General features: G+C 34.5%; 1 protein-coding gene across 1 annotated transcript in view; it reads right to left on the bottom strand.

The window, feature by feature from the left end:
* The window catches only part of LOC101900635 (glucose dehydrogenase [FAD, quinone]), a 116,632-nt gene extending 98,172 nt beyond the window's left edge, over window positions 1-18,460 (bottom strand). Inside the window, exon 1 of the mRNA XM_059126484.1 lies at window positions 18,132-18,460. The gene's annotated coding sequence lies outside the window, so the exon portion shown is untranslated. The remainder of the gene's footprint in view (window positions 1-18,131) is intronic.
* Window positions 18,461-22,511: the final 4,051 nt, after the last annotated feature.

Raw genomic sequence — 22,511 nt, 5'->3', positions numbered from 1 at the left:
CATTTGTCGTGGGGTTTTATGGGGGAATTGTTGGAGGAGTTATTCAATTATTTTATAACAAACAAGTTGCAGCATATCTAACTTTTGATCTCGAGTCAATATTTATAGTTATTGCCGACATAGGACCATTATCGATTCATACAACATACACCATTTTCGGCGCACTCTTTTTTAGGATAGATAGGCATAAAGATAGGTAGAAAGGCATAAAACTTTTTATCTAAAAATCACATGCTTTTTATGCCCTCCACCATTATGTTTGTCATTCCGTTTGTAACACCTCGAAATATTGATTTTAGACTCTACAAATTATGGTGTGTTTTATGTCTGCAGGATTTTTATACCCTACACCACAAAGTGGTCAGGGTTTTATGTCTTTGTGCATTTGTTTGTAACAGGCAAAAGTAAACGAGATAAACCCATAGCTCCTTTTGATGATCTCCATAGAATCGCATTCTGAGTCGATTATGCATGTCCGTCCGTCCGTCTGTTTGTCCATGTATTTTTGTAAACAAAGTACAGATCGATAAGTATGCCAAATTTGATCGAAATCGGTTTAAATATAGCTATAGCTGCCATATATATTGTTCATCCGATTTGTTATTTTTGTCCTCCGCTGTAACTACAATATTCAGGGAAATATATCAAATACAGCTCAGAAATATCTTTGCCAAATTTTATCGAGATCGGTTCCGATTTGGATATAGCTCCCATATATATCTTTATCCGATTTCAAATTAATTGTGCACCAAATGGGCAATACAATTCATAATTTAAAATATACAAATGCTTCGGCATATTTAATCCTTTGAACTTTAAACTATAATTATAATCATAGCGTGTATGATTGAAGTCTCCCATAAAAACTTTTTATTGTTATGCGGAGCTCTACTAAATTCGCAAAGTGGTTTGGGGTATCATAAAATCGGCCCCGCCCGACTTTAAGACTTTCTTTACTGGTTGGTATTGAAAATGGGCCAAAAAGGTCGAAGTTTTGGTATAGCACCCATATAAATGTAATACTCGATATTTGGTATTTTGATCATTTTAGAGGTATTTTTGTCAACGGAATTTTTATATCCTCCATCTTGGAAAGGAGGGTATATTAACTTTGTTATTCCGTTTGCAACATCCCTAAATATTCGTCGTAGACCCCATAAAGTATATATATTCATAATCAGCATAAAATTCTATGTCGATTTAAAGATGTCCGTCTGTCTGTTGAAATCACGATACGGGCCACATTATTTGACGTAGAGCGTAGAGAGTTTACCAGAATAATTTGTATGGTGTCTAGGATGGTTGGTATTGAAAATGAGATATATCGGTCCACGTATTGGTATAGCCCCCATATAACGGTACCTCCCGATATTCGGTATTTTGATGATTTTTGACACATTTTCTAACGAATTTGTCTTAAAATTGGTATTTGTTGGTCATAATGGGTTCAAATGCTTCCTTAACCCTACGGTGGAGTGTTTTTAAAAGATCGGCCCGGCCGAACTTTATGTTTTTTAATTGTTGACAATAGGAACTACATACGAACCACTTGCTATCCCATTATTTTCATATGGGCATGTCTTTCGAAATTATTTCGGGTGGTTTGCTTGGATCATTTGACGCCCTATTTTTTGGGAATAAATACCCTCAGTCCATGATAATCTATTTACGAAGATATATACGAACAATATATAACAAAAGTAATGCATTTTTATACCCTCCACCATTTAGCTCTGTCATTTCGTTTGTTACTCCTCGAAATATTCATTATATACCCTACAAAGTATAAATATTCTGGATCAGCGTAAAATTCTATTTAAAGTTCGTAATGGGTACTACAGCCTATAACAAATATTTCGTATGTAGGCTTACGTTTTCGTATGGTGCCCATATAACGGTACCTCCCGATATTCGATACTTTCATGATTTTAGCGACATTATTCACTGGAACTGTTTCAAATTTCGTATTTTAAATTCGTCATCTATGACAAAACATGTCGTATCTATAGCCCCAATATAACGGTTTTCATTTAAGTGGTAGTTTTCGGATTTTTTTTGAAAAAAAGTTGATTCAAAAAAATATATTAAAGATAAATCGTTATTTTATGGACAGAAAATCTTTAAATATAATTTTAAGATTTTCATGGTGTCCTTATCAAATGCACCCGATTTTACTAAAGGAGGTCTAAAAATGTCGTTGAAAATTCAAGAATTTGGTTAGGAGATGCTTAATAAGTTGACTGGTTAAAAGGTTAGAAGTTTCCTAAAATAAATTCTTAAAATAAATGTTGAAATAAACGTTACTTAACAAATTATCGGTTCATTAAGGAGGTCTTTAAACCACCTATAGGAGGTCTTTAAACCGGAGGCCCTATAATATGTCTTTATAATTATGTCTCGGAAATTTAAAATATATATATATATATATATATATATATATATTTCTTCTTCTTCTTCTTCTATATCTATAAAAGAGGAAAATGTTTGTACGTTTGTTTGTTTGTTTGTTTGTAATTTATGGACTCGAAAACTGCTGAATAGATTTTTCTGAAAATTTCCATATATACTGCAACATCGCCTGAAAGTAACATAGGCTATATACATTTTTGAATTTCCACTTGGAACTGGAGATATAGCATCAGAATCGGAGGTACCTCCCAATAATTTAGATTTTATATGCACATATCTATTGATCGGTTAAAGATACAGTCTACAAATTTGGAATGTGTAACGGAATTTGGAACAAAAATAAGTTTGCTAAATTATATTGTAATCGGTTCAGATTTGGATATAGCTCCCATATATATTTTCGACCGATTTCGTTCATTTGAAGCCTCAAACACAATATGAATGTTCGATTCCAATGAAATTTGGAATATGTGACGGGATTTGATCCGAAAATAAATTTGTCAAATTATATTGAAATCGGTTCAGATTTGGATATAGCTCCCATATATATTTTCGGCCGATTTCAAGCATTTGATGCACCAAACACGCTATGTATCCCCAATTTCAATGAAATTTGAAACGTGTGATAGATTTTATCTAAAAAAATTTATTTCCCAAATTATATTGAAATCGGTTCAGATTTGGATATAACTCCCATATATATTTTCGGCCGATTTCATGTATTTGGTGGACCAAATAAGATATGTATGTCCAAATTTAATGAAATTTAAAATAAGTAACGGAATCGGGAGCAAAAATGAATTTTTCAAATTATATTGAAATCGGTTCAGATTTGGATATAGCTCCCATATATATTTTCCGCCGATTTCACATATTTGATGCACAAAACACGATACGTATTTCCGATTCCAATGAAATTCGGCATGAGTGGCTAAATTTGGTACAAAAATAAATTTGACAAATTATATTCAAATACGCTCAGATTTAATTATAGCTCCCATATATATACTCAGCCGATTTCACATATTTGATGCACCCAAGCGAGAAAGACGAAATCTGGCACCAGAAAAAATTTCCAAATTTTATTGAAATCAGTTGAGGTTTGGGTATAGCTAACATATGTGTGGTTACAATAATAAATGTGACAAATTAATTGGAAATTAGTTAAGATTTGGATACAGCTCCCATATATATATTCTCGGCCGATTTCACGTATTTGACGCACTAATTTCAATGAAATATGAAAGGTGTGGCGGAATTTGGTGTAAAAGTAATTTTTTTAAAATTATATTTAAATCGTATCAGATTGGGATATGATTTTAATAAGAACCATTGACCCACAACGCCTTAGGCTAACACTAAAAAACAACACAACAATTAATTTGAAATACGCTTATTACGGCGAAGTATGTTGCTATCTCGAATTCATTAATTGCAACAGAAATGCCACTCAACTTCAAAAGATTGCAGTTTACTGCACGCTTGGTATTTGCTATGATTGCAATGAAATTTGGAATATGTGACTGGATTTGATCCGAAAATAAATTTGTCAAATTATATTGAAATCGGTTCAGATTTGGATATAGCTCCCATATATATTTTCGGCCGATTTCAAGCATTTGATGCACCAAACACGCTATGTATCCCCAATTTCAATGAAATTTGAAACGTGTGATAGATTTTATCTAAAAAAAATTTATTTCCCAAATTATATTGAAATCGGTTCAGAGTTGGATATAGCTCCCATATATATTTTCGGCCGATTTCATGTATTTGGTGGTCCAAATAAGATATGTATGTCCAAATTTAATGAAATTTAAAATAAGTAACGGAATCGGGAGCAAAAATGAATTTTTCAAATTATATTGAAATCGGTTCAGATTTGGATATAGCTCCCATATATATTTTCGACCGATTTCATGTATTTGATGCACCATGCACGATATGTATCTCTAATTTCAATGAAATTTGGAATCTGTAGGGGAAATTAAAACGAATATACATTTGTCAAATTATAGTAAAATCGGTTCAGATTTGGATATAGCTCTCATATATATTTTCGACCGATTTCATGTATTTTATGCACCATGCACGATATGTATGTTCGATTCCAAAGAAATTTGGAATATGTAACGGGATTTTGATTAGAAAATGAATTAGTCAAATTATATTAAAATCGGTTCAGATTTGTATATAGCTCCCATATATATTTTCCGCCGATTTCACATATTTGATGCACAAAACACGATACGTATTTCCGATTCCAATGAAATTCGGCATGAGTGGCTAAACTTGGTACAAAAATAAATTTGACAAATTATATTCAAATACGCTCGGATTTAATTATAGCTCCCACATATATACTCAGCCGATTTCACATATTTGATGCACCCAAAGCGAGAAAGACGAAATCTGGCACCAGAAAAAATTGCCAAATTTTATTGAAATCAGTTGAGGTTTGGGTATAGCTAACATATGTGTGGTTACAATAATAAATGTGACAAATTAATTGGAAATTAGTTAAGATTTGGATATAGCTCCCATATATATATTCTCGGCCGATTTCACGTATTTGACGCACCAATTTCAATGAAATATGAAAGGTGTGGCGGAATTTGGTGTAAAAGTATTTTTTTTAAAATTATATTTAAATCGGATCAGATTGGGATATGATTTTAATAAGAACCATTGACCCACAACGCCTTAGGCTAACACTAAAAAACAACACAACAATTAATTTGAAATACGCTTATTACGGCGAAGTATGTTGCTATCTTGAATTCATTAATTGCAACAGAAATACCACTCAACTTCAAAAGATTGCAGTTTACTGCACGCTTGGTATTTGCTATGAAATAAATAAATCCGAAGGACAAACCCTTCGTGTATGCATGTCATGTTACCGTTTTTCTAATGGTTTTGTATATTTACGCATTAAAGTAGTGCAATAATTTTTTTTTTAATTATAAAATTTGTTTTTTTTTAACCAACATATATTCGTAAATAAAATTTTGAATGCATATAAAATCAAAAGGGGTAGCGAAGCGCACCGGGTTCAGCTAGTATATATATATATATATATATATATATAGATTTTAAAAATATATATATAGATTTGATTAGAATCTCCTTAAGAAGCTCCAGTTCTTTATTTTTAATCTTTGGTCCGGAGGTCCTTTAATAAATTTGGGTTAATTAAAATATTGTGATGCGTGTAATTTGAAGACAATCTGTCACTATGTCACATTTTATAAGAGTTATAAATAATCAAAATTTTGACCCTTTGTGGGGCAGGTACTTGATGGAGTGGACCGATATTTTCCATATTCGCACCTGACTTAGCACTGATTCAAATATTAGGATTGCTTCTCTTTTTGTACAAACATTTTTTTTATTATTTTTTTTTTTGAAATTTCGACGTTTTGTGGGGGATGTACCAGAAGGAGTAGACTGATATACTCCATCTTGGCACCAGACCTTGGGTTAATAAAATTTTTGGGATGCGTGAAAATTAGAGTTGTAATTATTTAAAATTTTGAGCCTTCGTGGGGGAGGTACTTGATGTTGTGGACCGATATTGCCCATCTTCGAACAGGATCTAAGTTTGACAATATTATTACGATGTACCAAGTTTGGACAAATCGAGTTATCGTGCGCACTAGCCAGCCAGCCAGACAGACAGTCGGACGGATGGACATCGCTAGATCGACTCCAAATGTCCTGAAACGGATTTGGTCCAAAGAGACTTATGATCTAAAACCGTTATTTCGACTAGGCACGTTTTGACCGTATCAAATGATATATACCCTCTCTAGCCATATGGCTGAGGTTATAAAAATGCTTTTTCTATTTACATATTTGGTTAGCAAATTATAATAACTGGATCCGTCCGCCAGGAAAAAAATTATATTAAACTAGCCCAAGAGTAATACATGAAAAAATTCACAATGCATTTGGGACCTCCCTACCAATTCCTTGTTATACCCTCCACCTTGAAAAAAAGGGTATATTAACTTTGTCATTCCGATTGTAACATCCCTAAATATTCGTCGTAGACCCCATAGTGTATATATTCACAATCAGCATAAAATTCTAAGGCGATTTAACAAAGTCCGTCTGTCTATTTGACTGTCTGTTCGTCGGTCTGTCTGTATGTTGAAATCACGATGCAGCCCACATTACGTAGAGCTTCAAAATTTGACACAATAATTTGTATTGTGTCTAGGTATTGAAATTGATTGGTATTGAAATGAGACATATCGGTCCACCGCCGCAATATAATGGTACCTCTCGATATTCGGTGTTTTGATTGTTTTAGGTACATTTTTCCAACGGTAGCCACCGATATTCGGTATTTTCATAATCCTAGTCAAATTTACCCACGAAAATTTCAAATTTGGTATTTAAGACTCGCAATAGATAACAATCCATGTAGTATAATGTTGTTTATATAGGTTACCGTTTTGGTATGGCCTCACCTTTGAAAAGTTTAACTGCTTTATCCACACGGTCTTACAGTTATTTGTAATTTAAAGTGAAACACGCTTGAATTCAGATACTTTTATATAAAAACGTTTTCATTACCCAATGGTGGAGGATATTATAAGTTCGACCCGGCCTTTCTTTATTTACTTGTTTTCAAAATTTCCACCGGATTAATATTTTTATTATTAAAAAGATACTTAATATTTACACACCAGTTACGAAGGCACACATTTCAAATAAATGCGATAAAGCACAAATTTTGTTTTAAATTTTATATTTAAATCCAAATCGGTTTTTATGATTCTCTTCTTGAAATTTCTTAAAAAGCACACACACACGAAGAAATGGTCAATCTTCTTTTCAGGCAATTTGGAAATTTTATAAATAAAAAAGAAGTACAATGCTAATTAGGTTAATGTCTGGTTGCGGACATTCCAACACACATAAGTACGATTATGTATGTTGTGTGTGTATTTACATAGCTTTTGTTCTCAATCAAGAATGCTTAAAATTGCGTACATTTCACTCCGTTTTTTATTCAAACGCACGATTCAGATGCTTAGATCAAATCTATTTATCAAACTATTTCTGACACTAACCAAAAACACAAAAAAGACACAACAACAAGAACGACAGAAACGTGCAATAAAAATGACAAAGCTAACAAGCATTGCGAATTATTTTTGGTCAAAACACACATATTCTGGACAAGTAAACGAAGCGAATTGTTTGCGACTTATTGAGAGAGCGATAGATAGAATGGCTAAAGTCAATAAAGTCTTAAGACTCTAAAAATGGCTTGAATGGTTATACTTGAACTTTAAGGCTATAAAATGCAACAAACTGAGACATACGTACATACACACACACAAATGTAAATGTGTGTATGTGTGTGCAGATACAAAAAAACAGCTGTTACCATTTGAACAAGAAATTTGTAATTCCTCCAAATGAAACGAACAATAAACATAAGAAATCCGTAACTGATACGATTTTTATATTAACTTTGTAGTTTTTGTTGTCCCGATTTTTTTTTCTCATTTATTGTCTTAAATAAGATTTGATTCGAAATGGACATGGACGGACAGAGAATTTAAAAGAGATGTTTTTTTTTCTTTTTTGGTTTTGATTTAAGCGTGTTTACAATTTTGCATGCCAGCTTTGGATTAATTTGTTTGCGAGTACTTAACAAAAAAAACCTGTACTAAGTGATCTGTTTGGGAATGTAGACTAAGCAAATTAGAACAAGAGTTTGACGTAGATCTATTTTTTAAGGAAAAAATATTGCTTAATTTTTCTAAAAATAAGATTAGCAATACTACACTTCTATGGCGGTAGGGGTTAGCGAATTGTGACATTTGGTGGATGGGGATGCCCTCACCTGACGATAATGGGTCTCCAATCGTCCTCTTTAGACGAATGAGATTTGGAATCTATATAGACGAGTACGGCTGTCTGGTCGGCTTGTTCCAATAATAACTCTTGAAGGATAAATGCGATTTGGTTCATTTGGTTTATAAAGTTCGTACATGGGCAATATCGGTCCACTTCTTCTGTTAATCGTATTGAGGATATATATGGGAGCTATATCCAAATCTTAGTCGTTCTCGATAAAATTTAGCAAAATCATTTCTGAGCTCTATACGAGACAAAATTTGAAAAACTTATTTTAGAGATGTGTCTGATATCTTGTACCAAAGATCATTTTTACAGAATTCATTTACATCAAATCTTATGTACTTGCTTCTAAACTGAATTCGGTCGGATGTGCCAAAATTTCGCTCACATCGTTTTAACACTGAAACAGTATAAAGGGCTTCACTCCTCCCATCAAAGAGAGGGAGAGAGAGACAGAGGAAATAAGACAGCTATACAGTTGTCGACCATCGATATGGGTTCAGTCTCCATACATTTGCCGACTAATCAACAGGAACCGGCCGTTTTTGTACCACTTGGTCTACCAGGCATTTTATACGCTCAATAAAGCCAGACAAGGACGTTGAAAGTTCTACCCCAGGGTATCTAACTACATTTGGAACATACTTGGAACTCAGGATAATGAAGTCCAAACACTGTAGAGTAAAATTGGGAGTTTCCACGGTGAAGTTATCAGGGCTGTCACAGAAACCATGTCGGTTTTGCTTATTGTCGTTTTTGTAAACCAATGTTGGTTTCATTTGGTGTCATGAAACCAAGTTGGTTTTGTCAATTTCGAATGTAAATAAAACCAATGTTCGAAACAGCTGTTGTTGCTTACATGTGTTGTTTGTTTATTTGTCATTGAAATATCAGTAAAAGTAAAGTAAATAAAAAAAGGAATAAGTCGCTATAAATAAAGTAAGATGGCATCAGCAGTGGTAGTTATTGTGTTGTTGGACGAAGAATGCTCAGAAAAGGTGACGAGAAAAGCTTTTAGAGATTTCAGCAACCCACTGGAGTTGCCGGAGATAGCGTAAGTAAATTTTTTTATTGTGAACTTACTCATAAAGCTGCTTTGCAGATTTATGGTTTATATTCCTTTAAAAATTCTTTAAAAAATCCTAAAAATCCTTTAAAAAATCTTTAAATAATCCACGTTTATAGTCCTTTAAAAAATCTTAAAAAAAAAATCCACGTTTATAATCCTTTAAAAAATCCACGTTTATGGTCCTTTAAATATCCTTTATTTCCAATACCAAACCAATAACATTGGCTTCTATGACAACCAAAACCGATAAAATTCTAATTCGAAAATAAAACCGATAACATTGATTTTCATGACACCAAATCATTTTTTTTTGTCGTTTTTAAAACCAATAGTGACAAAATTGGTTTCTATGACGGTCCTGTATATCTCCGACATTTTTACGACTTTGGATCACTCGCACAGTCTATCAAAATCTGAGGAGGAATTCTTCTAGGTCAACCAGAAGTGATTCGCTTAAGAGAATTCTTAATTTGTGTCTACGATGTGGTGAACTCTTGGTCGTAATAATTGATAGTTCTGATCCTGAAGGATGAATCATTGTTGATCATTGGTCACATGATTAAAGTTTTCAATTCTAACGAAAGATATGAAAACAGGACAGTCTTCAAAAGTTCGTCAACGTCATAGCTTGTCAAAATAATGACATGGATGACCTCTGGTAGCTCGCGAAAAATCAGCTAGAGGAATCACTTGATGGGCCAACAACCAACCGAAGCAGATATGACCGAAAAAGCTTAACAGCAAAATGATGTTGTAAGAGATTGCACTGTATCTTTTACCATATTGCCATCCCAGAAGTTGAAACATTTGATGGTTAAGATGATATCCTGGTGGGTCCTAAAAAAGGTTCAGTGATGAATTTTGGTTGTTGGTCCATTTTTACGGGCAACTTTAAATGTTTTTTTTTTTTGACGATATTTCCATTAAGCGAATACCGGTGTAAGTTATAATTGCCGATGTGGAAGGTATCCTCTGGAAGCAGAATATTGTTCATACTCTGCCACCGCAAAACCAAAATGGAATTGTTGAGAATGGCACTCGGTCAGTGCCGCATAAGATCCACTACTACACCATTTTATACTCTCAGTATTTGATACTGGCAAAATGTGTCTCATCGTAAAAAAAAACTTAAGACCCTAGGTCTCCGAAATCCGTTTCAGTGGATTTGGAATCGATTGTGACATGGACGATTGTGAGATCGGCTTGGGCGCATGACAACTTTTGAAAGAAATAGTCGATTTGGACTAAACTACTAAACCTAGGTCGAATTCAGAGATGACAATATCGGTCCAGTACTTGTGGTACTTCCCCAACAAGGGGTTACAAATTTGGAAATGCTGTAAAATAATACAAATGTCATATTTAGCTAAGCCAGTACCCGATATAGTACAAACTTGGCACATCGTAGTATTTGACTAAGGCCAGAAATAAAGGAGGGCATAGTTGGTCATGCTTCTATTACCTCACGCTCAAAGATCAAAATTTTGGAATAATCTCCTCCCCTATGGTAATAATAAATGATCGATTTTTTTATTTTCTCCTCCTCAATATTTTTATCTACATCAACAGAACCTCCATATTTTAACTGCTGACAACAAAGGAGATCTAAATGACAAATATCGGGATTCCAGTCTTTTTCTTTCACCCAATTCCAAATTAAGTGCCATAGACACCAACAGAGCCCTAATTAACAAGTTACGGGATTCCAGCCTTATTCCTTTACAAAATACAAAATTTAGTGCTATTTAACAGTTTTTGTACAAATATAGGACGTATTTTCAAAACTACCTCTATATTTTTACTGCTGACAACATCAGAGACCTTAGTAACAAATATCTGGATTCCAGCCTTATTCATTCACCCAATACCAAATTTACGCATTTCCAAACCCACCTCCACATTTTAACCGCAGACACCAATAGAGACCTAAATAGATATACCGCTCATCACCTCCTGGTAACTTCGGCACAAAAGCTTAAAAAAATCGAAAATATACCACACATTTATGTACCTAATATAAAAGGAATTGAGTACCCGATGTAGTACACACTTGGTTCGGGGTAAAAGTTATACCAGACTTATATCAGGAGGGAACATGAAAAATATTGACCTACTGCTTCTCGTACCTCCTCTCAAAATTTCGACATTTTGAATAATAACTCCCGTAAGATTTGAAATCTTTCTTCAAGCTTTGCATTATCCTATTAAAAATCATTAGATCTCACATGAAAATGTGGGGTTTCGGTTCAGTCTTTCTGATGCCTTTCTCCTCAAGGGTCAAAATTGTTAATATTTTTAAATTTAATAGAATGTGAAATTATTCCTCTTCCAATTTTTATGTATTATTATCCTTTTTATTTTATCCTTTTTGTCGCTAGTTGGGTCCACAGGGTCCAAGGGACAAAGGCTTGACAGTCTTGCAATAAGTTGCAGTGGCATAAACTAAATCCTTGCCTAAATTATTCTTTGACAATGTAATTTTTGAACAAATCACCATCTGAAAATGAAGACAAAATTTTCGAAATTACACTTGGGGACGAAGCTTGGATTTTCCCAATTTAGAAAACTTTGTGAAAATAAAATAAAAAATAGACCTCCCCCCAAGTAGTCACACTGGGGAAAAAACATTTCTAATAAGATGTCAATCACGTAGCGATTATGTATGGCTGGATTATCAACAGGTCGTTTTAATGATGATGTTTCGCGTTTGGTAAAATCACATATTAGGAGTGATAGAAAAAATGCAATCTCTCCATTTGAGACACAACCGAGCCAGTCTCGACTAAAATGGAAGGCATTGTTAACATTTTTAGAGAAGAAGAAACAGAGAAAAAAAGAAACGAGTGATGCCTTTTTGCTTCAATTTGTGAAGTCTTGGGGGGCTCCTCGTTTTGGGGGTATTACAACAAGTTTGTGTCTTAAGTCTTTTGTTTTGCTCAACACAATCGGCAATTCATTGCTCTTCGACAAAAAAAGGCGCTGCTCTTTTTCAATCAAACAGTAGCATACACGCGAGGTTACCCTGAGTGAAGGTTTGCAGTTAGGTGACCAACAGAAGCAGCAGCAGCATCAGCAGCTGATTGCAACGAATGCAAAACAACAGAAAACCCAGAATAAGATGAAGACACACACACACACACAAAATAAAATTCAAAACATTGCATTTCGTTTATTTTTTGAAAATTGACAAAAAAGTAAACGTTATTCAAAGTCAACATTTAGAAGAAATATTGAATGCAAATGCAAAAAAACAAAGAGGAATTAAAAAAAAGAAACAATAACAACAAATTCTCAATGAAAATCCGCCAAAGCAAAGATCAGTTGATATTACAAAAGGTAGTGACGTTTTTTTATTGTTTTTGTTGTTTTTCTTTGAAAGGTTTTGTAATAAACCAAAACCAAATCGTGCAGTTCAATTTTTTTCTCTTCTGTTTGTTTTGTTCTATTAAAAGCGGGACATAAAGTAAGGTAAAATATATGTATTTTTTTAAAGAACTAAAAACCGTTGAAAACAAGAAATCAAGAAGATTTGATTATGTTTAAATAGCGAAATAATTATGAAAATATCAATCAGTTTTGAGCTAATTGTTGTCAAGCGGGTTTTTGAATTCAAGTCATTTTTTTATTTTTTTTGTGGAATTGAAAAAAAAAGAACTTTGAATATTTCCGAATTCGGGCACAAGGGTGTAAGAAAAAATTTTATCTCTTGGGAATAGTGATATACACCTCATTTCTTAATTTTCTTGCTTTTCCAAGTTCAGCTTTACCAAATATTTGTATAAAAAACTTATAAGGGAGTAGTGATAATGAATTTCATTGTTCTTTAAATAGATCTTAGATTTTTAGCAAAAAAGCGCATAAAAATGCTTTTGGGAAAAGATTTCCATAGAATCACTTTCTCAGTCGATCTATGCATGCCAGTCCTTCCGTCCGTCCATGTATTGTTGCGAACAAAATGAGGTCGCATTTATTATCCGATTGAGATGAAATTTTCCAAACAATATTTGTTTGACTCAAGGACGAACACTATTGAAATTGGCAAGAATCGGTTCAAATTTAGATATAGCTCCCATATATATCTTCAAACGATTTCGGGTTAATTGTGCAACAAATGTCAATATCAGTCCAAATGACCTGGATTTTGGCGAAATATGCACTTCACAAGAATGATATTTCGTACCAGATAACTTATGGAGCTCAAAAGCACCTCTGTCAAATTTTATCGAGATCGGATCAGATTTGGATATAGCTTTCATATATATTTTTATCCGATAACATGTTTATTGTATACCAAATGACTAATATCACTCCAAATGTATAGAATTTTGATAATTCCGATTGAATTCATCCTATAAACAAGTACTTCAAATTTGGTGATAATCGATTTTGAAACATGAGATTTGGCGAAAATCGGTTCAGATATAGCTGTAGCTTCCATATATATGTTTCATCAGATTTGGTGTTAAAGTCCCTCACATGTGTAATATGCACTCCACAACAATAATCTTTGGTATCAGATATAGTTCAGAAATAAATGTTTAAAATTTTGTCAAGATCGGTACAGATTTGGATATTGCTCCCACATATAGCTTTATTCGATTTCAGGCTTTTTGTGCACCAAATGGCTGATATCAGGCCAAATGGACTGAATTTTGGCGCTTCCGAGGGAATTCAGCCCAGAAGTAAGTACTTCAAATGTGGTTAAAATCGGTCCATATATAACTATAGCTCCAATATATGTGTTTCACCCGGTTTGATTTTTAAGTCCCTCACAAGCGTAGTATGCACTCCGCAACAATGATCTTTGGTACCCCATATAAGATACAGCTCAGAAATAAGTGCCCAAAATTTTGTCAAGATCGCTTCAGATTTGGATATCTTTATCCGATTTCAGGTTTATTGTGCACCACATTGATAATATTAGCTCAAATGCACCTCATTTTGGGACTTCCGAAGGAATTCAGCCAGAATTAAGTACTTCAAATTTTGGTAAAAGCTTCCTCCACCATAGTATGGAGGGAAAATTAGGTTGGTCATTCCGTTTGTAACACCTCGACTTATATTTTTAGACCCCACAAAATATATATACAGGTTAAGATGAAAAAAACTGCAACCAACTGTAAATTATTCCAGTGACAGCTCATTATATTGTTTACAAGCGTACAAAAGCATTTTGGTGAGACTTTTCCAGAAAAAAAGTTATTCGTGATTTTCAAGCGTGATTGTGTGATTTCTTTATATTTGACTGTATAATCACAAATGACTATCGTTAGAGCTTTCCAGAATTAAAATGTGAATAAATCTTTTGTGTTTTGTACCATCGCTCGTTACCGTTCCACTGGTAGCGTAGCCTGACGTCAAGGAAGTGCATGGGTGAAAACAGCGACATCAGCAGAAATGGTTCGAAAAGTATAGAAGCGACTTGATCAAAACCAGAGTCGCGGTGGCTGAAAAATGGCTCGTGCCCTGAACATATCGCAATATTCCATTCCAGTAAGAACGTACCCCGCAACTGAATGAAAATAGACTCAAAAGAGCTAAAAAGTGGCTTCGCTTGGCTTGGTGGTGAACTGCCGAATTTGGTTTTCGCTTATCTCCGCAGACCTTGGACATTCCAAAAGGACTCAGGACCATCGCACTTAGCACGCGCCACCCAAGAATGGCTCATAATGAGGTTCCTCGCTTCATTTCCAGCGCACAATGGCCCAAAAATCTCCGGATTCCAATCCGTTGGACTATTGTGTCTGGAGTATTTCGGAAAGCAAGGTTGGCACTAAAAAATACCAAAGTGTAGATCACCTCAAGCAAGTGATTCGCCGAGAATGTGCCAATATTCGTGCAGCGTGTGAAGGTTTCATTGGCCGTTTGAAGGCCATAATTCGTGCCAAAGGTGACCAATTCAAACAAATCTAAACGTATTCTAAAATGTGATGCTATTTTCAAAATGTTTTGCTTTCATTCAATTAAATTTAAGAAAAATGTAAAAAATATTGTTTTGACTTTGTTGCCTTTTTTTATCTCACCCGTATATCATCTTCACAACAAATCTTGCGTTAGCAAAATCGGCTGTATGTGTGAAATTTGAAGAGAGTTAGATGCTTTTTTCGCTTTCTTTGAGCGTTTTGTTATTCAAAATCTTGAACCCTATGTATGGGGAAGGTATCAGAAGAAATAGTCTTATCTCTGCCGTCTTTATAACAGATCTTGTGGTGATAACTATATATTAAGATTTACCAAGTCTGAATGGAATCGGATGTTAATTTTGTTCTTTATGAGCTTACATTCACAACAGATCTTGTGTTAGTAAGAATGTTAGTGTGGAATATGAAGAGTGCCGGATGCTTATTTCGGATTTTTAAACCAATGTCACGCCAGACTTTGGTATAATTAAAATATTGGGATGTGTGAAATTTGAAGACAATCGGAATCTTATATCACATTTTATAAGATTTGTAATTATTCAAATTTTGACCATTTGTGTGGTAGGTACTTGATGGAGTAGACCGTTGTTGTCCATTTTCGCACCTGACCTCCCACTGATGCATATATTAGTATTTGCAAAGTTGGAACAAAAGCGGATTATACTTTCTGTGCAGAAAAAATATTTTTGGAAAATATCGACCTTTTGTGAGGGAGGTTCCAGAAGGAGTAGACCGATATTGCCCATTTCAGAACTCGATCTAAGTCTGTCAAAAACATTACGATATACTAAGTTTGGACCAAATCGTATACTCCCTCCGTGAGTTATCGTGCGCACCAGCCAGTCAGACAGACGGACGCACATCGTTAGATCGACTCCAAATATCATGAAACGGATTTGGTCTTAATAGACCTAGGGTCATAAACCGTTATTTCGATGAGGCACGTAATGGCCGTATCAAATGATATATACCCTATGTAGTTATATGGCTGCGGATATAAAGAATATACTTATATTGGCGTTTTGAAAGTTTATGTCGAGAGGTAACTTAAATCCTTGCATTTGAGACACATATTGTTTTCGGCAATATTAGACACGCGTTAGCGTAGAACATTTTTATTTTGTTAACCCACAAGCGTTTGTTGTTTCTTTTATTTTGGTCTACTTTTTCAGAAATTATTAAAATTACCTATTTAAACGCGTTATAACAGATTCATATATTTAAACGAAAAGTCGTCCTTAAAAAAAACAAAACTCGAAAAATATCCCGAACTTTAAAAGCCTGTAACATTCGAAAACACTTTTGCATTCATAACTTTTCTGAATCCGTAAATACTAGAACCACAAGACTTCATTTTAGAGAGAGTTGAGTTGAAAAGGTAATGCAAACCAACTACCTTTTGCATTACCACTAGCTTGAAAATAATGGGGGTTTCCAAAAAAAAAAAAAAAGTAAAAAAGCTGTAATTCGGGCCGAACTTTGAATACCCTCCACCATTTGGTACAAATTTGGCAATTTTCAAAAAAAAAAAAAATAAATAAATAAATAAATAAAATCCGTTAAAAATTCTGTTAAAATCTTAAAAACACCGAATCTAGCCGTATATTAGGTCCATACGACGACGTGGACCTATTCCAATGCGAAGGTTGAAAAAATAAACTGTTTATAATGTAGTTAAAATCATCAAAATATAGGAACGTACCATGGGGATTATAAAACGTGGACCTGCACAGACAATTTTTTGTCATAGGCTGTAGTATCCATTACGAACTTCAAATGCGAAATTTGAAACAATTCCGGTAAATAATGTCGCTAAAATCATCAGAATACCGAATATCGGGAGGTACCGTTATATGGGGGCTATACAAAGAAGTGGACCTACGTGGACCATTTTCTGTTTAATGCTGCAGTGTCTATTACGAACTTCAAATACCAAATTTGAAACAATTCCGGCAAATAATGTCTCTAAAATCATCAAAATACCGAATATCGGTAGTTACCGTTATATGGGGGCTATACGAAGGCGTGGACCCACGTGGCACATTTTCAAAAGTCCTGCAGATGTAATACACATCTGAGTAAAATTTTATCAACCTACTTCATTTCGTTCGGAAGCTAGAGTGATTTCCACAGACGGACAGACGGATAGACGGACGGACATTGCTAAATCGAGATAGAATTTTATGCTGATCAAGAATATATATACTTTGTGGGGTCTAAAATGTATATTTCGAGGTGTTACAAACGGAATGACAAACTTAATATACCCTCCATACTACGGTGGTGGGTATAAAAATTGCAGAGAAAAAATATTACTTTTGTCATTACTAAGTAATACAGTAAAATTCCAAATTATTTTGGTTTAGAAATTAAGATTTTATAGCACAGAAAAAAAATTTAAAGTCCACAATTTAGTCCATGTTTCAGAATCTGCCGATATTTAAAAAAATACATTTTTTTGGAATCTACCAAATTAAGCATTCTCACTCAATATTATAATGAAGAAAATCGAACGTCCCTACACACATCTGGATTGTCCACTGGATACTGATCTGTCAAAATATCACCTTTTAATGATTTCGCTATATATCTCTGATTCTTATTCAAACTCTCTTTTTTCATTTTCCACAAAAATTGTTTATATATATTTATATATATTTTTATCGGAAAAAATTAATATTCCTCTTGTAAACGGATTTGATAAGAATGACAAAGTTTTTATTGTCAATTAATTGTTATTTTATTTTCACTAAAATAATGTATTTATTTATGTGTAGAAAAAGCAGTGATGTTCTTTCACGGCATGTATCCTTCACTCAAAACTATTAATTAATTACAAGTAAACTTACATGTACAAAAAGTGATGCAGTTTTTCACTATTTATTTTTAATAAAATATTTATGTCTCACTTTTTGATAACTTTCAACTTTTTACACAAAACAAATATTAGTTTTTTGTTTATTTCAATTTAATTTAATTTTTATCGCCACCGTCAAATGCCTTGTCCAATGTGTTGAGGTAAACCGTGAAAAAAATCAACTAACGACAGTTACAAAAACCAAAAAACCAAGAAACACACTCAATACAGCGCCTGCCGTCCGATCAAACGACCAACTTCTGTTTCGAGATTTTAATACTCACTTAAGCGCGTACCGTATACGACTAATTGCTTGCACCGTTTGCTCTTAACTTTTAAATTCTTTTTTCTTCGTTGTTTCTTTTCGACATCGACTTCGTCAGCGATGAACTGCAACAGCGGCACAGCCACCAAACAACCTGAACGTTGGGAGCGAGCAAGTCAGTCAGCCAACGAACCCCTACAACCGAAGCGAAACAGCAAAGAAAGAAAAACCGAATGTTGTGTTTGTTGCTTCTTCGTTTTGTTGGCCCGGCAAAGAGTCGAACATAAATGTTGTTGCCAGATGTTGTTGAGTGGTGAGCTTTTTCTTTTCAGCCAAATGGTGTTTCATTTATATTTTGCAATCGAACCGATTGATATTTTACATTTTGGCCTTTGAAAATACCGATTTTCTTGGAATATTTAAATAAGAAATTTTAGGTTAGGTTATGGTTCTGTTCTTTTTTGTACCTCCCCCATAAAGGAAGAAAGTGTGGAAATCATAACTTTCAAGTGAAGGGAGATATCTATTGTAACCTCCACCATAAGTTGGAGGGTATATGAACTTTAAAATTCGATTAGCAACATCTCCAAATGTTTGTCGTTGGAATCTCATAAAGTATGTGTATTCGTGAAAATTCGAAGTTGATTTAACGATAACAGTCTGTACAGGGTGAGATAAAAAAAAAACTGCAACAAAGTCAAACGCCATAATTTTTAATTTTTTGTTCGAATTGCTTACCTTTGGCACGAATTATGGTCTTTAAACGGCCAATGAAACAAACAAACAACAGAAGTTAAAAAGCCGTTATATCGGAGCTATACGAAGACCTGGACCTGCACGAGATCTCAAACGATTTCGGTGAGTATTGTATCTAAAATCGTCAAAATATCGAATATAGGGAGGTACTGATATATGGGGCCTATACGAAGACAAACTGTAGTATCCATTACGAACTTGAAATGCCCAATTTGAAACAATTCCGGTTAATAATGTCGCTAAAATCGTCAAAATACCGTTATATGGGGGCTATACGAAGACGTGCACAGACAATTTTCTGTCCTAGGTTGTAGTATCTATTTCGAACTTCAAAACCCAAATTTGAAACAATTCCGGTGCATAATGTCGCTAAAATCATAGAAATACCGAATATCGGGAGGTACCGTTATATGAGGGCTATATGAAAACGTGGACCTACATGACCCATTTACGAACTTAACCTGCTACTGGCAAAATAAACATGTGTGCAAAATTTTAGCCTTCTCTCTCAATTTGTTCGAAAGATAGCGTGATTACAACAGACAGACGGACATCGCTAAATTGACGTAGAATTTTACACTGATCAAGAAAATATATATTTTTTGGGTCTGACATGAGTATTTCGAGGAGTTACAAATGGAATGACAAAGTTAATATACCCTCCATAGAATGGTGGAGGGTATAACAAGCTGCTCGAACGTTGCTCTGCGGTATCATGCTCCATTCCCGTCGAAGCGCTTGCTTGATGCGATAGACACTTTGGTATTTTTTAGTGTCAACCTTGCTCTCCAAAATACTCCAGACACAATAGTCCAACGAATTGGTATCCGAAAATTTTGGTGTCCATTGTGCGCTGGAAATGAAGCGAGGAACCTCATTTTGTAACCATTCTTGGGTGGCGCGTGAATATTTTCGCGGTAATATTCGGCATTTATTTTGATGCCACGTTCGATTAATACGAGCGGAGAGCGACCATCGGCTGTTATGGCGGCCCACACATCAGCATGGCCGGCGCTTGAGTTCTGGTGGCCAACCGAAAGTGTACATTTTACGCTGACCTCTTTGGTAAGTAAACATGATCATTTTGTTTGTTTACAAACTGCTGGACAACGAATGTTTTCTCATTGGAGAAACCCAAATTCGGTAGTTAACCACTTTCGGTCAAGCGAAGAAACTCTTTAGCTCTCTTGAGTCTATTTTCATTCTCTTACGGTGTATATTCTTGAACTTTTTGGAATTTCAATGGCTTTACTCCGAGCTCATTTTTCAATATTTGCCGAATGGAATATTGCGATATGTTCAGCTCACGAGCAATTTTTTTGCCACTGCAACACGGGTTCCGATCAAGTCGCTTCTTTAGTTTTCGAACCATATCTGCTGATGTTGCTGTTTTCTTCCGTGTCGGGCTAGTGGCTTAGAAATGATAGCAGTCTGAAGTTGGTTGCAGTTTTTTTTATCTCACCCTCTATATACCCCCAGGAATGTTCGTTTATTTAAATATATTTTTACTTGCGTTATGATTTCTCGAACTGTTGACTCTTTATGAGGGCAGTTCGATTGGAGTGGACTAATGTTGTACATTTCATATCTGATCTAAATTTGATAAAAATATTACATTTTACCAGATTTTAACTACATCGGCTACTGCCTTTCCTTTATATTTTGTAAAAATTTTGAAATTTGCGTGAGGTACCAGGTATAGTGGACCGAAGTTTTCTACTTCATCTAATACTAATACAAATGTTGGAAAATGCAAAATTTAAAGAAATTCTTACTTTTATTTCCAATTACGATTTATTTTTAATCAAAATGTTAACCATTTGTGAGAAGATACGAGTGTGCCGATTAGAAGATGAGGAGTAAGCCGATAGTTCTATATTCACATCAGATTTCTGATTGAGAAAAATATTAAGACGTACTGACTCTAAAAAGAATCGCTGACTTGTTACGCTAGTTATGAGACACATAAATATTGAAAATCGTGACGTTTCGTGGGGGAGGCAACAGAAGGGCTGGACCGATATATCCCATCTTCACAACATACTTTGTGTTATTAATAATATTGAGATGTACGAAATTTTATTAGAATTACATTCTTATTTCGCATTTTGTGAGAGACATTATTATTTAAAATGTTGGCCAATTTGCGGTTGACTTACCAGAAACAGTGACTTGATATATCCCATCTTTACAGCAGATCTTACGTTGGTAAAAAATATTGAGATTTGTAAATTTGATGCTTATTTCACATTTTATGAGCGTTTTTGACCCCTTTGTTGGGGAGGTACCAGTAGGAGTGTTCCGATATATCCCGTCTTCATAACAGATCATATGAGCTATTGTGGGGCCGATATTGTCCATTTTCTCACCTGGCCTATGACATACAATTATTCTGATTTACAAAGTTTGCATAAAATTGGATGATACTTTCTTGCTCTTTGAGGTTAGTTAATCCCTGTGGAAATTTTGACCATTGGTGGTAGGATATTGCCCATCTCTGAAATCGATCTAAGTTTAGTAATAATAATATTATGCCCCAAGTTTGGACCAAATCGGAAACTCCCTTCGAGAGTTATACGCACCAGCCAGACAGACGGTTGGACGGACACCTCTAGATCGACTCCAAAGAAATCTAGGGTCTAGAACCTTTATTTCGATGAGGCACGTTTTGGCCGTATCAAGTGATATATACCCTTCTAGCCATATGGCTGAAGGTATAAAAATCCTATACGGAATCGTTTAGGAATTTTGAGAACAGTCCATTTGGTCACGAATCAAGTATCCACATGGTGAACTTCACGTCTTTTTTACTACACCTTTTTATACCCTTCTTCAAATTACACACATCACAATACTTTTATTAACCCAAGGTCTGGTGTGAAGATGGAATATATCGGTCCACACCTTCTGGTACTTCCCCCACAAAGGGTTAAAATGTTCAACATCCATGAAGCATATGAAACACAAATTTAACATCCGATTCCACTTAAACTTAGCATATCTCGATATTTCTATCACCACAAAATCTGTTATAAAGATGGTAGAGACTGGACAATTTTTTCTGCTACCTCCCGCACATAGAAACTGAAATAAGCATCCAACTCTCCTCAAATTTCACACATACAAACATTTCTACTAACACAAGATCTGTTGTGAAAATGATAGATATTTGCGAACCCCTTCTGCTACCTCTCTCACAAAGGGGTCACAACTTGCAGTATCGAGAAATATCACTCAACCAGAAAACTGAGATGAATATGAAATTATGATTTCGCACAAAATTGCATAAAAATTTTCGATTTTCCTGTAATTTTGACCATTCCAATTTTTTTATCTTCATTAGACGACCAT

Source organism: Musca domestica, unplaced genomic scaffold (assembly GCF_030504385.1).
Source record: "Musca domestica strain aabys unplaced genomic scaffold, Musca_domestica.polishedcontigs.V.1.1 39, whole genome shotgun sequence".
NCBI lineage: Eukaryota > Metazoa > Arthropoda > Insecta > Diptera > Muscidae > Musca > Musca domestica.
Note: the sequence above shows the minus strand (reverse complement) of the source record. Positions and strands in the feature narration are given on the sequence as shown.